Source organism: Schistocerca serialis, chromosome 3 (genome assembly GCF_023864345.2).
Source record: "Schistocerca serialis cubense isolate TAMUIC-IGC-003099 chromosome 3, iqSchSeri2.2, whole genome shotgun sequence".
In the NCBI taxonomy this organism is placed as follows: Eukaryota; Metazoa; Arthropoda; class Insecta; order Orthoptera; family Acrididae; genus Schistocerca; species Schistocerca serialis.
The window spans coordinates 373,720,761-373,737,129 of record NC_064640.1 but is presented as its reverse complement, the minus strand read 5'-3'; the positions used below and the strand labels follow the sequence as shown (position 1 = coordinate 373,737,129).

The following is a 16,369-nucleotide window of genomic DNA, read 5'->3' as shown; positions in this document are numbered from 1 at the left end:
AGATCCATCATGTGTGATTTTAGGTTTCCCAGCATAGAAAAATCTTGAATAGTTCTTGGATATTCTGCTAGATAGTGTCATGTAAAAGGTGCCATATTTCAAAAAGTGAACTTATTGCTGTCTTCAGATGTTCCTGATGACTGGGTGATACCTGCTGAGCATCACCTTCATATCCTCTTTCCCTACCTCCCACCACCACCATCATTTGTATGGAACATGACCATGTCCTGTACAAATGATTACAGCAACTGCCAGATATAACAGGCTTTAAAACTGAAAAAGCAAAGACGACAGCCTGCTGAAAATGTAGATAAAGTGGTTGTGATGGAGATTATTCCATACATCAGGAACACATCTGCAAAATTCGGAAGAACACTCCAGAAACACACTGTATAGCATCTGCTCCACCCACCAGCCAAGATGAAAACCTTATTAGGATCAGTCAAGGATGACCTATCGCTTCAGAAACTGGGAGTCTACTGCATCCCTTGCCACTGTGTGAAAATTTGTGTAGGCCAAGCTACATGGACAGTGCAGGAGTGATGCGGTGAACATAAATGCCACACAAACAACATTCAACCACGAAGTCCACTGTGGCAGAGCACTGCATCTCCCAAGGACACACCATGAATTATGATGACACCAAGTTGTTGCAACAATCAAACACCTTGTGGGATTGTATTTTCAAAAAAATCTGTAGACTGCATGAGAGATTAATAAATGATGCCAGTTTTCAAGTAAAAAAGGCCTAGGACCTACCCCTGAGCATGAGCAAAACACACTGGCAGTCTGTGTGGAGGTCCCATCCAGTCACAACAACTGAAGAGTACTAGAAGCATTGTCACCATGCCAGCAGAGATTCTTGACTGGCACTGGCCATGGAGCTACTGAAGGCTTTGATTGATTCCCGACAGTGTGTTTCTCCCACGCTGCACCAGGTCCATGTCTGGAGGCACTGGTTGGTCACAGCAGGAGGAGAGGGGAGAAGATATAAAGGTGGCCCACAGCAGATATCACACCATTGTCAAGAATGCCTGAAGATGTCAAGAAAGTGGCTTACTGGAATATCAAGATTTGGAGACAATACCATCCGGCTGAATACCTGAGAACTATTCAAAATCCATCAGTTTTACAAAATGAGATCAGGAATGTATATAGACTCACAGAATCTAACCATTTACATAATTGTCAGTATTGACATCTGTTGCTTAACCATAAAACTGTAACATTGACCTAAGGAACATCTCTCAATGAATTTTCAGTGACAGTGACTTTAACAGTAGATCAACAGACACTCACTCATACTGACTGAGCTTGACTGTAGCTTTCTGCAGACTGACTGCAGAACTGCCTTCAGTGCTTTTTTACAGGCCAACATAGGACAATTTTCTTTCTTTTTTTTTAAAAAAAATTTCTGAAATAAAGAGCAATTACATATTTATTTAATAATAACATAAAAGATAGGAAAAGTAGACAATAAATATACAACATTGGTAATCATATTATTTTGACTAACTCTGGCTGTGTAGTCTTCAAATGGCAGTAATGTTATATTCTGTTTCCAGGAGTGGTCTTTTAGGAATACATTTTCCTCCTGTATTTTCCCAGAAAACCCACCAAACTGAAATGATAATTAAATCAAGACCCTATGCTGCCAACAGGAGTTGATATACAACAGGGACAGTTGAAAATGTGTGCCCCAGCTGGGACTTGAACCCAGGATCTCCTGCTTACATGGCAGACGCTCTATCTATCTGAGCCACTGAAGCCACAGAGGATAGTGCGACTGCAGGGACTTATCCCATGCACGCTCCCCATTCCCAACTTAATGTCCACACACTACATATGTAGTGCCTCCGCCCATTACACTCATTACTTGCAGCATACAATTGTACCAAGTCCCGTAAGAGTTCAGGCAATACGTGTGCATCTGCACAGAAGAAGAATGTCAGTGGCTGGATAGCCTTAAGTATATGTAGATGATATCTGTTCTTTCAGACATGTCCGAAAGAACAGATACCATCTTCATATAGTTAAGGCCCACCAAGAATATTCTATAAACTAAAATTGTCTATTCAAAATATTTTATTAAGCACTATGTTTTCCAATGAAGTATACAGTTTTGGGTACAGAACCATTAGGGCTAAAATGGCTATATTGAATTTCTCTAATGGTTTACATTCTAACAGTTTTTATTTCCTATGACCAGCAATGTTTTATATACACATATTTCTTAAACTACAAAATTTCAAAAGATTAAATCTTTTTCACATGGCAAATAAATTAAGCATGTCAATCCAAAAACAAACACTTAATAGCAGGTGAATTTTTTAAGTGTGCGCACTGTTCCCAAATCTTAACTCTCAATGCAACAGATTGATTAAATGGGATCTCAATCCAAAAGCAGTGCAAAAACTAAAGAATGATTCTTGGGTGGGATGCTTTGGATATGACATCAAAAATAATGGAGGTTATTAAAATATTTTGGGAGAAACAACCTATTCTTTCTTATCACATTCTTTTAGAAGAAAAAAAATAGAAAATGGTCTTAGAAACAAACAAATGGAACTAAAGATGAAATTGGTTATTGACTATATTTTACCAAATAATAAATAAATTTTATAGGATGTACCCATGTTTGAACTGCAAGTGACCATAGACTTATAAGATACAGATTAAAAATAGATACAACACAAGAAATAAGCAGGCTTATCAGGAAGAAATCATTCTTAGATTACAAAAAGAAAGCAAATAGGACAAACAGACAGATCCAGTGGTCTCTGTTGCATTTGTATTTGTAGTATAACAATGAACAGAATATATTACATTGTTAAAAAATTTATTTATAATCAAGTTTAATCCTTTAAGTCACTAGACAAGGATTTTCATGCTTTAACTTTTTTCCATTTTCTCATTCCATTGAATGATATCTCAATATTTGGTAACTTTTCAGTTTTGTTATTATAATTCATAATTTCCTTACTTTACAAAAAAATAGATTTATGTTGATTACACAAGAATGCAGAATTTGTTTCTTGATATCAGTAGAATAAATATTCTCAAACATTTTTGTTTGGGTACTGAAAGATTCAGTTTGTTTCTTGTTTTGGAGACTTCATTATCTCCCACCCTCATCCACCTTACCCTCTCCCAGATGTTCATGTATAAAATTATGAACGAAATCCTACTGTTATCCAGAGGTAATTGCTAACACAGAAATAAGATGTTTAAATATGCTACTAGACAGATAAAAGAAATACTAAAAATTTTAATGTTCATGACATTTCTTCTCTTTTCTTTCTTCTGTCTTGATTCTGGTCTATTTATTTGTGATGTAGCTCCACTTCAGGAGTGTTTCACCATGGAGTAATTTTTTTTTAGTTACCTACAACAATTATTGTCCAGTGTTAATGTTGAGACTGGGTGTCATATTACATAAGTAAACATGTATAAACCTAATATATTTTTTATCCTAGAATGGATGAGACTTTTTATGTATCCATAGAATTCGTTATTAGTACGAAACAGAAAAGCCATTCATCTATGAGTACAGTTCAGTGAACATAACATAATTATCTTTCATATACTACAAGACGTACTACAACAGTTCCTGCAAAGCTGTTTTCTTTTTTGGAAGATATTTTCCTAAACATCTCAAATTCTTACTCCTTTACAACTTTATTGTGAGTCCTGTTCTTCACTTTATGACACACTGTGGCCCAGTCTGCGACTAAGTCACAGAGAAAGGCAACCCACAATTAGTTATCACATGCAGTGAATCTTCAAATAAATTTTTATGGTGTTTCACCAGTATCTTAGTATGTTCTTACAGTTTATTTATAAAAAAATCTCATTATAAGCCATGTATAAGCAACTGCAGTTACTCTCATATATTAAAAGTCAGATTTTAAACAAAAACATTGTGTACCATAGTTACTGCAAATTAATTATGACATTGGAAGCTTCATACATTATTTTTCATTTCCTATAAACTTAAACAGCCTCTTCTCTTCTCAATACAGCATATCACCCACAAAACACTAAACCACCATAAAATGCTAATCCTCCTCTAGATTGCGCAATGAACAACATAATTTCATACCTAGTATCATTTGTTCCAACAAATTATCCAATTGTCATGTAGCTTGGCATCTTTACTGTTTTTTCTTGATGCATAATCAAATACAGCTCAGAGTAAAAAGAAATTCTCCCCTATATATATAATTTTGTGTTTACAGCTTTGCAACTTGACCTGGTTTCATAAATCTACTGCCTGACAAAAATGGCAAGCAACCTAGAAGAAGAGGAGGAAATTAAATGAAACTTCGTGCACTATTCAACTTTACAAAGAATCTGGCAGTATGAGCCCACTCGTCAGTATGTTGTTGCATCTCCTCTGTCTTAGATACATACTCCAATTCAACCACGAAGGGTGTCATAAGGCCACTTTATCCTCACCTGAAGTGAGTTGGCCAAAAACTGTTGTAACTATGATATATGATGTTGCACTGCATGCATGCATGTCTGAAGGAACTTACATTGTAATTCAGAATAATGCAGGCACTACAGTAACGTGTTTATCCGCCAACACTGGGCAATTGACTTTGAAGTAAAATGTCTCTATTGTATGGGAACATACATAATGGCTGTCTGAATACTGGTTTTAGACACAAGTGTGATAATGTATGGATGTTTGAGTCTGGCCGTGAGTCATGCTTGGATAGCCAAATGGTAAGGCGCCCACTTGTGATAAGTGGGAAATCCGGGTTCGAGTTCCAGACTGGCACAAATTTTCGTTGTCGTCATCACACAGGTGATAGTTGTCATTATTTGCAACAGTGAATATATTTCTTGTACTGTTGTAACCGGTCCTTGATATCCTGGCACTGGTTGACATCTGAGCTGGTCTCACCTGTTTTCAGTGGGGACAGAATGAGGACCTTGTTGGCCATAGGACTAAACATCACACATACTAACTGCAGAGACACATGTGTCTGAGAAAACTAATGAGACTGACTTTTTATCTACCAAAGCTTTTTTTTTTTTTTTTTTTCAAACAACAGTATTGCCCCCTTCAAAGTAGTTCCATTTGGCAGCTATATACCAGTGGAGTCATTCCCAACCTTGGCAACAGTGTTGAAAGGCTACAACTGGTAGGACCTTTAATATGTCAGTCACATTCTTTTGAATGCTCTCCAGGGTCCCAAGAAGATATCCCTTTAAAATATTTTACAATTTTGGGAAAAGAAAAAAGTCACAAGTACTAGGATAAGATGGATCGGGGGCTTTGGAACAACAGGAATGCCATTTAAGGTCAAAAATCCCATAATGGAAGTGACTATGTGATATGGGGTATTGTCATGATGCAGAATCCACTTGTCTGCAATGTCCAGTCTCACTTAATTCACCCTTTCCCTGGTCCTTTAATGACTTTTGTGTAAAACATGTGGTTGACAGTTTGTCCTGAAGGAACAAATTCTTTATGCATGATACCCCTACGTAAAAAAAAAAAAAAAAAAAAAAAAAAAAAAAAACTGCATAGGTTTTGTGTGCATTTCCAACTTCTCATGGCATAATGAATAGTCCATTAAATTTTGGGCATGCAGCCATGCCAATAAAATTAAATTTTGGGCATCAGCAGCACAAATAAAATTTTATTGGCATGGCTGCATGCCCAAAATTTAATGGACTATCATTGGTTTTGTCTTTGATTTCCTCATTTGAACTTTTTTTCAGTTGAGGAGATGTCTCAGTGTGCCAACCCTTGTTCTTCCACTTTGTCCCATGATTGTACTCAAAGATCCTGGATTCATCTCCTGTCATCACATGACTGAACCATTCATGGTAATTGACAGTTCTCTCAAGAAGATCAACATGCACATTTCTTTGATTGTCTTTCTGCTCAGTTGTGAGTTTTTTCAATATCATTTCAGCACAAACCTTTCACATGTGAAAAACTTTGATCAAAATTTGATCCACAGTGAAAGTCTTTAAGTTTACAGGTCACTCATCATCCTTGTTGTTAAAAGTTGGTCAGATCTTACAAGACCCATCATGAATATGATGTTTTCATTGGTTTTTTAAGTTAAAGGTTTCCCTGAGCGAGGTTCATCTTAAGCCATGTTCTTGGCCTTCCAAAAATGATTTATGCAAGTAAAAACTTGTGCTTTTGATAAGGAATGTTCCCTGTAGACTTGTTTCAACTTTACAGAGGTCACACTCACAGTTTTCTCAAGTTTAACACAAAATTTAATGGCATAACATTGCTCTAACTTCTGTTTTTCCATTTTCGTAACACAAAACAAAACACAACGTCACTGATGGCACTCTCAAAAATCATCTGAAACTTGCAGTGAACATCTGGAAGGGATGAATACACCAGTTTACCCAAGTATCAACACAGTGTTGCCAGATTGATTGCAGTCTTGTCAGTCTCATTACTTTTCTCACACTTGTATACTCTGGGTGGTTGATCATTGTCCTGTTGAAAAATGGCACCATGGTACTTTCATCTAAGAGGTAATACATGAGAATAGAGGATGTCTGTGATGCACCATTGTCATCCAACACTACAAACCCTGACCTGAAGTCACAATCAATGGCTTCCCACACCATTTCACCAGGCATAACACCAATGTGCCATGCCAAAACATAGGAAGAATGGGACCTCTCCCCATGTTGCCACTACACACACCTACAATGATCATCCAGGATCATGCAGAACTATGATTCATTGCTGAACACAGTGCAACACAATCCATCAACAGTCTATGCTTCCCAGTCATGGCACCGTTCCAAATGAAGCAGTTTGAGTTGTGGTGTTAATGGCAGTCTATGCATGGGAAGGTAATCTTCTAGTCTGTCTGCTGCTAGTCTCAAACTAATGATGCTTGATGACACAGGATGTTGCAGGCAATCTCTATAAATCTTCCTTACTTTGTGAAAACAAATAACATGGTGTCGGAAGGTTTCTTACTTTATTGAACTAAGTAACGCGTGAGCTACAGACACATAAAGGATAGGTCTGCATCTGGCTGGAGTAACACAAACAGCCTCAGGTTCAAAAATGTAAATCACTCTCTCACCCAAGATATGAGTGCACTAGCTGGGCATGGTGCAGTAGAAATGGCCAAGTCAGAGAAAACGTTGTCTCATCCCAGTGTTCACCGCACAGTATCCCCACTTCCTATATCTGCACTTAGAAATCTGAGGTGGAATTTATAGTGTGCACAGGAGCATGCCATGAAAACACAATATCATCAATAATTGTCCCCCATGCATGAAAATGGTATGGCACAGTCATCTTGCATCATCGCAAAAGCAACAGCGTCAGGTGTGTGTCACTACGTGACCAATTCCTCATGGTGCAGACGTGGAATTGCAGCCAAAGTGGATGCATAAGGGATGGACAAAGACTGGTGAAACTCAGTCAACAGGTGCCTCACTAGGGGCAGATATTGTTTCACATCAGCAGTCAGCAACCATAGTGGTGAAGTGTCCTGTTGCACAGCAAGATCGACAACCATGAATCAAAGTACTGCATGAAGGATGAAACTCACTGCCTTAGCACATGGCCATAGTGATCTGTGAGCATACAAAACAGCTAAGACAGCTTTGCAGTGAAAGGCCACCACAAGTTCATAATTTGTTCTGAAATGACAAGCATAAATGTGATGGGGTTACAATAAGCTTGAAGAACAATATGAAAGTCTTCCCTTGGGGTAGTCAGACATGGTTGACCAGAAACTCAAGAACAAGTACACCCACCCTCAGGTTCCAATACAGTCCAGCATCAGTCCACTGTCACATCTGAATATCCCACAAATCTGGATGTTGTATGAATTGACAAGGTGACCAAACAAAGACCAACAATGAAGCCCCTTGCAAACTCCATCAATTGCAGATAACTCTGTCTTACATGAAGTACAGGGTGTGTAATGAAGGAGTTCCTGAATTCAAAATCAAATATCTCAAAAACTAAGATTGATAGATGAGTAGAATAAATAGTATGTTTATTGTGAAAATTGTAAGAATTTAATACAGAAGTTATACAGAAATTCCGAAATAGCTAGAAAACTGCTAATGGATGGTGCTGTAATCACAATACATAGTACCTATAAATAATGCACAACAGGTCAGCATGATCAGTTTCACTGCTGAAATGTGAAAGAAAGTTAGTGTATCAAAGGAAGAGATTCAAAACATGTATTCCATTGAACAACATGTTTTTCTGGTACTGGCATATCACAGATTAGAACACAGTCCTAATGCAACAATGCATAGTTTTTAAACACAATTTAATGTTCAAACAGGACCCAATGCTAAAACCATTTGCAAGCTTTCCATCAAATTCCAACAGACAGGCAGCATGGCTGATAATCTAGTGTGGGAAGGTGGCCCTAGGCAAACTCTAATTACTCCTGAAAACATGACCACAGTTTCTGGAATTATTCAGCAAAATACAAGGAAATCCATTCAAATAATTGCAACAGAGACAGGTTTGAAGTGTTTCAGCATACACTGAGACAGAGCCTAAACATGTTTCCATTCAAAACCCAAAGCCACCATGCTATTTAAGAGTATTAATTAACAAATATGCAATAAATGTTCCACATGGCTCAACACCCTGGTGCAAGTCTGTCATGCTGGCAGTAAATTTCAAATTGCAAGATATTAGTGGTGGTAAATTGAAAAATCCAGAATGGTCATAGTGGGAAATTTTAAGAATGCAAGATGGCAGTAGCAGAAAATTTAAAAAAAATATTACAAGATCACAGAAGTACTCGATTTGTTCTGTGAAACCTCTCCTGTGCCCACCGCTACCCCTCCCATCCCCCTTCCCCTCATTCCACACTTGAGCCAATCACACTGCAGTATGTTAGTGGTTATTAAAATGTAACAGCCAATCACAGTGTAGCCCCAAATGACCATCTCATCTGTGCTCAAAAGTATCCAAAACTCTGAACATTTTACATCATTTTCAAAATTATTTATCAAAAAATTATGTAAATGGTGTAACTTGTAATGTTTCAATATCTAACATACCTCATTTAAAACATCCAATATTTAGGCCTACACTTGGTGTAAGGCACAATTGACATTCAAGTGAAATATTTCCACATCTAAATTATTATGTGATTCTTGACAAGTGTTACTATGGCATCTCCATGTCTATGATACGTAATGGGTGTTGACATATGAGTGTGGTTCACAGAATGAACTGTCATCACATGATGTTTTTACATGTTTTTCATTTACTTTTGAGCTTAGCAATCACCAGTTTACAGGGGAAGAAGATAATGTATTATGTTATGCACTATATAAGTATAATCAATGATATTAACAGACTAATATTGCTTTTTATTTGAATATGAACTAGATCTACTTGAGGTTATTTTCAAAAACAACTTTTGAGGAAGATTGCAATATTTACTGTTAACATTACTTGTTTCAATCAGTCTACAAAAGATTTACTAAAGCCTGGTTCCTCAGAGACACTCACAACAAACATAGAACTAAACATTTTCCATTTTATCAGTCCAAACATTCCATTACACTTGCATAACAAAGCTATGAAAAAGTGCATTACAATAGATATGACAATACACCTCATAATTTTCTTTTTAATGTTAACACTTTCTCCAAAGAAAAATATAAAAGTGAACACTGAATTTCACATGGTTTTAAGCTTCTGCAAACCAATTCTTTCACACAACATCTTTAGTCAGACTCTTTCCAACGACTAAGTTAGTAGGTCAGATAACTGGTTAGCCCAATCAGTGTGTTCTAATCCAAGGCCCCCATTCAAGAATCTGTCCTGATGGACTTCTATGTACTTTGATTGTCAATGATACTTTGGATTTTTATACAACTTCACTGTTCTTGCCTTGTCAACATAGTGTGTAGGAGGTGTCACTTCTTTGGAAGTGCCAATCAGACCAGACAGCAATCTTTTCAACCAGACCATCTCCCTTGCTCCTTCATTTACTGATATTATTTCTGCTTCCATAATGAATATTGCTACTGTCTTTTATAATTCACAGGTATATGATACAGCCCTGTGGCTGAGAATTGTGATGGCATTTGTTGTTGAACATCTAATGTCCTTGTCATCAGCATAATCAGTGTCACTGTCTACCTTTGAACCTTATTTGTTCTTGTAGATTATTCCATAATCCATTGTATTCTTCAAATATCAAAAAATTCATTTCACTCTATTCCAGTCATGAACTGTAGGATCCTCCATCACTATAACTACCCTGTTGACTGAAAAGCAATGTCTGAATATGAGACTGTAGTCAAATACATCAGACAACCCACCACCTTCTGATAAGAAACTATGGCTGTGATCTTCTCTTTGTCAAACTTTGCACTCAACTGGAGTAGAAACTCCACTAGGCTCAGCCATTCTTAATATTTCCAGAATTTCCTTTGTGTAGTCCTCCTGTTTCACTGTTATTGGCCTGTCCTCGTTTTGCTGTATCTTAATACCCAAAAACATGTTGAGAGACCCTCTGGTTGTGTGAAACTCCAACTTCAACATTTTCATGAACTCTACAACATCTGCTCTGTTGCTGACCATAACTAAACCATCATGCACTTAGACTGTGCCATACAAACAAGCCTTGTTGCTCTAATGGAAAAAGAGTCACAGACCAGCATCACTGTTTCTGAATTCAGCTTTCATAATGTAATCCATGAAATGTTTGTTCCAACAATGTTTGTTCATGTTTGTGACCGTACATATTTTTATTCAGTAACCATATAGGTCCAGTATCATCTTTAAAACCTTCAGGTCGCTCCATGTATACAAACTGGTCAAGAAGCTTCATATTCTCTTGCAGCCACTGCAAATAGGATTTGTATAGTATCATGATAACCAGCAGGGCTGTATGTTTCTTCATAATTAGTTCCCTTTTGGTCACAAGTCGACCCTTGAAGTGAACATTTCCATTTTCTGCATTTGTGTGTGTGTGTGTGTGTGTGTGTGTGTGTGTGTGTGTGTGTGTGTGTGTAAGATCCATAAATTCTGCAAAATCTGTGCACCACTTGGATGCTCAACTGATATCCAAGTATTATTCTCTTTTGTGGACTTCAATTTTTCCAGCCTCTAATTTTTGTTGCTAGACTGCAAAGATTCAATATATGACCTTGTATTCTTGTATGTGATGATAGGATTTCCAGCCATGTACACATAATTTCCAGTGGTCATCCATTCTGACTTCTCCATTTCTCACTTAATACTTGGCTTTCGCTGGAACTTGCATAATATTCAATGCTTCTTTTTCGTAACTTAAACCTTCTGTTCTCATGTCATGGCTGACATTTTCTGATTCTTTTTCCTCATAAGAATTCAGATTAGGTGGACTCTGTTGAACAGTTTCATCAAATGCAACTTCAAATTCAGTAACATTGGTGCACAGACTGCATAGAACTTCAGCTTTGAATTTTACATCTTGACAGCAGAACCTTCCTCTGAGATGGAATCCAGACCTTAAAGATATCTTTGTCATTCATATAACCAACCAGATGCCCACACATAGCCTTGTTGTCAAACTTTGCACAAAAATTCTTGTTTACATACACATAACGTTCTGTTCCAAAGAGTCTCAGATGCGTGCTGTCCATACCACAGTTACTGAGGAGTTTTGTTTCCAATAGAGCACTTCTTGGTGCAGTTCAAAAGATATGTAGCAGTACTATATGCTTCTACCTCAGTCATTTTGGCAGTTAACTAGGGTCCACATAGAACACACAAACACCAAAACTGTGCAGTTATCTCTTTCTGCAACACAATTATGCTATGATGTGTAGGTTTGAGTAATGTAAGACTCTATGCCTCTGTCTGCCAGCAATTCCAAGACTTCTTGCTACAACACTTTTCCCTCATCACACCTAATCATTCTGGCATTATGTCTTAGCTTCCTTGAAGAACAGTTCCAGGATGCTGCTGACTTCAGTTGTCTGTGTCAAGAAGATTATTTTAAGAAACTTGCTAAAATCATCTGTAAAACGTATGAGGTTGCAAGCTTGTCTGAGAGACCTCATAGACATAGGTGCATCTACATTATTATGAATTTATTTACCAGTAATCATTGGTCACTTCATTTGATTCCTGAATAGCATTCAATGCATTTTTCTCAGTGCACATTGTTCACAGAATTCTTCTTTGCACATGTCCATGTCAATGTTCATGTGCCTCAAGAAGGTTTTCATGTGTTGTTTGTGTTTATGATAAAATCTCTCATGATGAATGTGTGGCACATCCAACAATATCACCAAATTCAATTGAACCGGTTGTGCTGGTGTAACGATGTTTATCTCAAGAAGGTAGAGACATTACTAGTTATCATCATTTCCCCAATCACTTTTAGTTCTATTTTGAAACTTTTGTTTTCATCTATCCTATAAAACCCTTGTCATGGAGATGCATTTATGGAGACCAAGTCAGCACTTGCTTCAAGAACATTTAGCACATCTTTCAGGTCAGCATATTTTCTGGCATAATTAAACTGCATTTGATTTTTCACAGTTCCCTGCCCATGATCCAACATGCTTACACCTCTTTCCCCAACTGAAATCTTTTCAGGAACAGTGAATTTTTTATATCATACAAAATATTATTTATTTGCAGTGATTTGATTTGTGGAACCACTGTTGCAGTACCAACTGCATTGGATGCTCTGCTGCCAATGGCCTATCTGCTCACGTTTCTGACAAGGAAACGTTCTTTTGCATGTTCAGTATTCTTCTTCAATTTTCAATACTGTCACGTTTATTTAATTGAATTTTCTTGATAGGACCACTGCATGTATCAAACACAGCCAATTCATCAATATTTTGATCAGGCAATTCAATCAATTGAATTATTCAATTCAAAGGTCCATACTTAGATTTTTCAATGTAATCATGTCCTGCAGTTCTCTAAAAATTGCTGTATTCTTTGTCTAGCATGGCTAAAATTTGACCATAGTAAATTCTTTCAGATAAAACATTCTCCATTGTGATTCTGTAATTCATTGTTCAAATCCATGAAATGCTTCAGCAGCTTCATGATGTGAGTACTAATGTCCATTTTCTGTCACGCTGAGTACAGAACATTGCTTCAGTTGACATGTTCAGTGATTGCACACTGCTATGTAACTTGCCTCAGATATCACTTGTGTGGGTCGCATGTCAACATGGGCATGACAATGGATTTTACTAGTGCACTTGCTAATAACCTTGCTACTTCTGCATCATCTTTCAACCACGGCTGATTTACTGCCTTTTTTCCATGGTCACATCTTCTAACAATTCAGGACACATATACCTAACATAAATGATATCTTCAAGTGCATATGCCCACAACAGCATTGTCACATGCCATTTCCATTTTGCCCAGTCTTCAGCTGTTTTAAGTTTATCAACTTACACTTTGAAGTCACCAAGACTGGTTGTTACTTTTGTTGAATACAAAATGATGGGCAGATTAACATTATGTATTCATGAGCAAAAATGGATAATTGGCAACTGTTTCTGTGTGACATGGGTCCATAACCTATTAAGAATGCTTACTTCAACAAGTAGAGCAGAGAGGGTGTACTGTGGAGGTGTGAGTTCTTTGAAAGTTGGAAAAGAAATGACAGACTGGTTCCAGCAAACAAGTGGTGTAAAACAGGGCAGTGCATTGTCACCTCTCCTCTTCATTGTGGTTTTGGATGAGATAATGACCCAGGTGGCAGAAAAAATTGGAGAAGACAAAATGAAAGCAATGGTGTTTTTCGAATGAATCAACGATCTGGGGAAACAGGGAGGAGGAGGTTCAGGAAAAGCTGGATGCTTGTGGAGAAACTGTGAGACAATATGGAATGAAATTTAATGAAAACAAATGTGAGATCCTGGTTACAACTAGAAAGACAGGTAGATCAACTAGTGTAATAAGGATAGGAGGTGAACAGGTGAAGAAGGTGGAAAGTATCAAGTACTTGGGAAGTGTGATAGAGAAAAATCGCAGAAATGAGAAAAAGATCAGTGAACATGGCAGACAAGGAGAAGCATTTCTGCAGTGTGTTAGGAGTCTGGTTTGGAACAAAGATGTCCCACAAAAAGGAAAAAGAAGTAACATATAGAAGTCACTACATTCCAATATTGACCTATAATTCTGAAACATGGGTAATGAAGAGAAGAGGTGTAAACAGATTACAGGTGTGTGAAATGAAGTTCCTCAGAAGTAGGATATGAGTAATAAGGAGAAATAGGATGAGGAATGAAAGAGAAAGGTAAATAGTGAAAGAGGAACCCTTGCAGAGCAGGACAAACATCAACGCTAAGATGATATGGGCACTTACAAAGAATGGAGAGCAAGAGGATTCCCAAGAAGATACATGAAATGGAAATGCAAAGGAAACAACCAAGAGTGAGACAAGGGATAGATGGCCAAAAGGGGTGGGGGATTGTGTTGAAAAAAGAGGCATGGACTGGACCAAAATGAACAGAGAAAGAGGATGGCAAAACAGAACTAGATGGCAAGGCTTATGTTCTGAACAGACCTAGTGTGGGCCTGGAATCAGTTCAAGATGATGTTAATGATGATGATCTCAAACAGTCTACAATAGATTTACTAAAACATTGTTTCTAACAGATAAACTCTTAACAAGCATAGAGCCAAACACCTTTTGTTGTACCAGTTTAAAGATTCCATTGCACTTGCATAACAAAGATACCACATGAAAAGTCACATTACACAGATATGACAATAAACTCCAATTTTTTTCTTTTCAATGTTAACATTTCCCAATCAGAACTGGAGTACCAAGGTTCTTTAAAATGTTTACAGGAGATTTTTATTGTGTTGTAATACTTAAACTGCATATCTTCGTAATACAGAGTAATGACTTCATAACACACAATGTGTACACCTTCTAAACCAAATTCAATTATTTATCAGAGCAATTTTACCTCTCCCCCCCCCCCTCCCCGCCACACACACACATACACACATGTGCACAGGCACCCATGTAGGCACACAAGTTGCTAATGTGAAACGCAAGTATAATTTGGGATCCCCCATTGCGAACAAAAATGCAAACTTTATACTCAAATGAAATTGTATTATTTCTTAAAATTTGTAAGATTTTGAGCACAAATCATATGTGGCACTGCTGTTGTTTTTGAAAAAAAGTATTTTAAGTGGTACTTGTTGACAACCTAAGTTCATTTGGTTTGTGGGCAAAATGGACAACCAAATTAAAGATTTCCACATCTGAATTATTTGTATTACTTATTAAAATACACAACTGAAATAAATTGTAGGTTAGTAGACTGCACCCACATTCAAGAAAAATTCATCTCTAAAACTAATATGAAAGTCAGCAAAACAATATGTAACCCCATGACAGGTTATTAACTTCATTTTGCAGTTCAATATGTTGCCATCTTTGCTTCGATTAAATGGTGTTCTGAACATTAGTAATACACATCCATACAGATAAGGAATGAGGGTTGCAATACTTTTGTAATCACCTAAACAATACAGCAGCTCCATGCTACGGTATTAAATTTATCTTGCAGTAAAAAAACTTTTGCCATCTTCTGTTGATAATACTAAATCATGCTGCCACACAGTAGAAACAAACATGACAATTCGATTGAATACCATACTTAACAGTAGATGCTGACTGGCATTAATGCAATCATGGTGGCTACCACTATCCCAGACACATAATGACTACTATTAAGGGGGGGTGGGAGGGAGGGAAGGGGAATGAGAATTAGTTCACATGGTGGCTGCCACTCCTCTCATTATGTGACAGTCACTGTCCTGTTCTACTTCTTGGTGATGCATGCCATACTAAATGATGATTCCCAAGATGAAGTAAAGTACACTTTATTTACAGCACAAGCACACAATTAGGTTACAGAATAACAGAAACAAATTTAACTGGTGTGCTACCAAGTCAGATGGATGCCTCATCCAGAGTGGCTAGTAGAGCGGCATCCATGGAGACTGCACCATGTGGAGTAACATGGAGCAGTGTGGAGACAATGCAGTAGAAAGTGGAGCTTCCAGGCTGGTCTTAGCAGGTTGTGATTGATGAGCCACAGATGTAGCTCGCTCCTGACCTAGAATTAAGTGAGCAGCTGACTCATCTGCTGGAGGTTGTGCTTGGCTTTAAGTATCCAACAGGTGTAAATACATCCATGACACTGGCTGTGAGAGCAGAGGGGAGTGGGTGCATGTAGGGGCACAGAAGGATTGCGTGAGGTGTGGACTGATGTACAGGAACGTAGGATGCAACCTGAGAAGCTACCAACAAGTTGCAGAATAATGTAACATAACTTGTGTTCCATAGGAATTGAACAGAAACAAATATTACTGATAAAAAGA

At 37.5% G+C, this 16,369-nt stretch overlaps 1 protein-coding gene and 1 non-coding gene across 2 annotated transcripts in view; one reads left to right on the top strand and one right to left on the bottom strand.

Moving 5' to 3' along the window:
- LOC126470871 (protein tyrosine phosphatase domain-containing protein 1-like) overlaps positions 1-16,369 on the top strand; it is a 560,875-nt gene that overhangs the window by 500,233 nt on the left and 44,273 nt on the right. The gene's annotated exons all lie outside the window — the stretch shown is intronic.
- Positions 1,696-1,769, bottom strand: Trnat-ugu (transfer RNA threonine (anticodon UGU)). The gene has a single exon. It is a non-coding gene; the product is annotated as a tRNA-Thr (tRNA).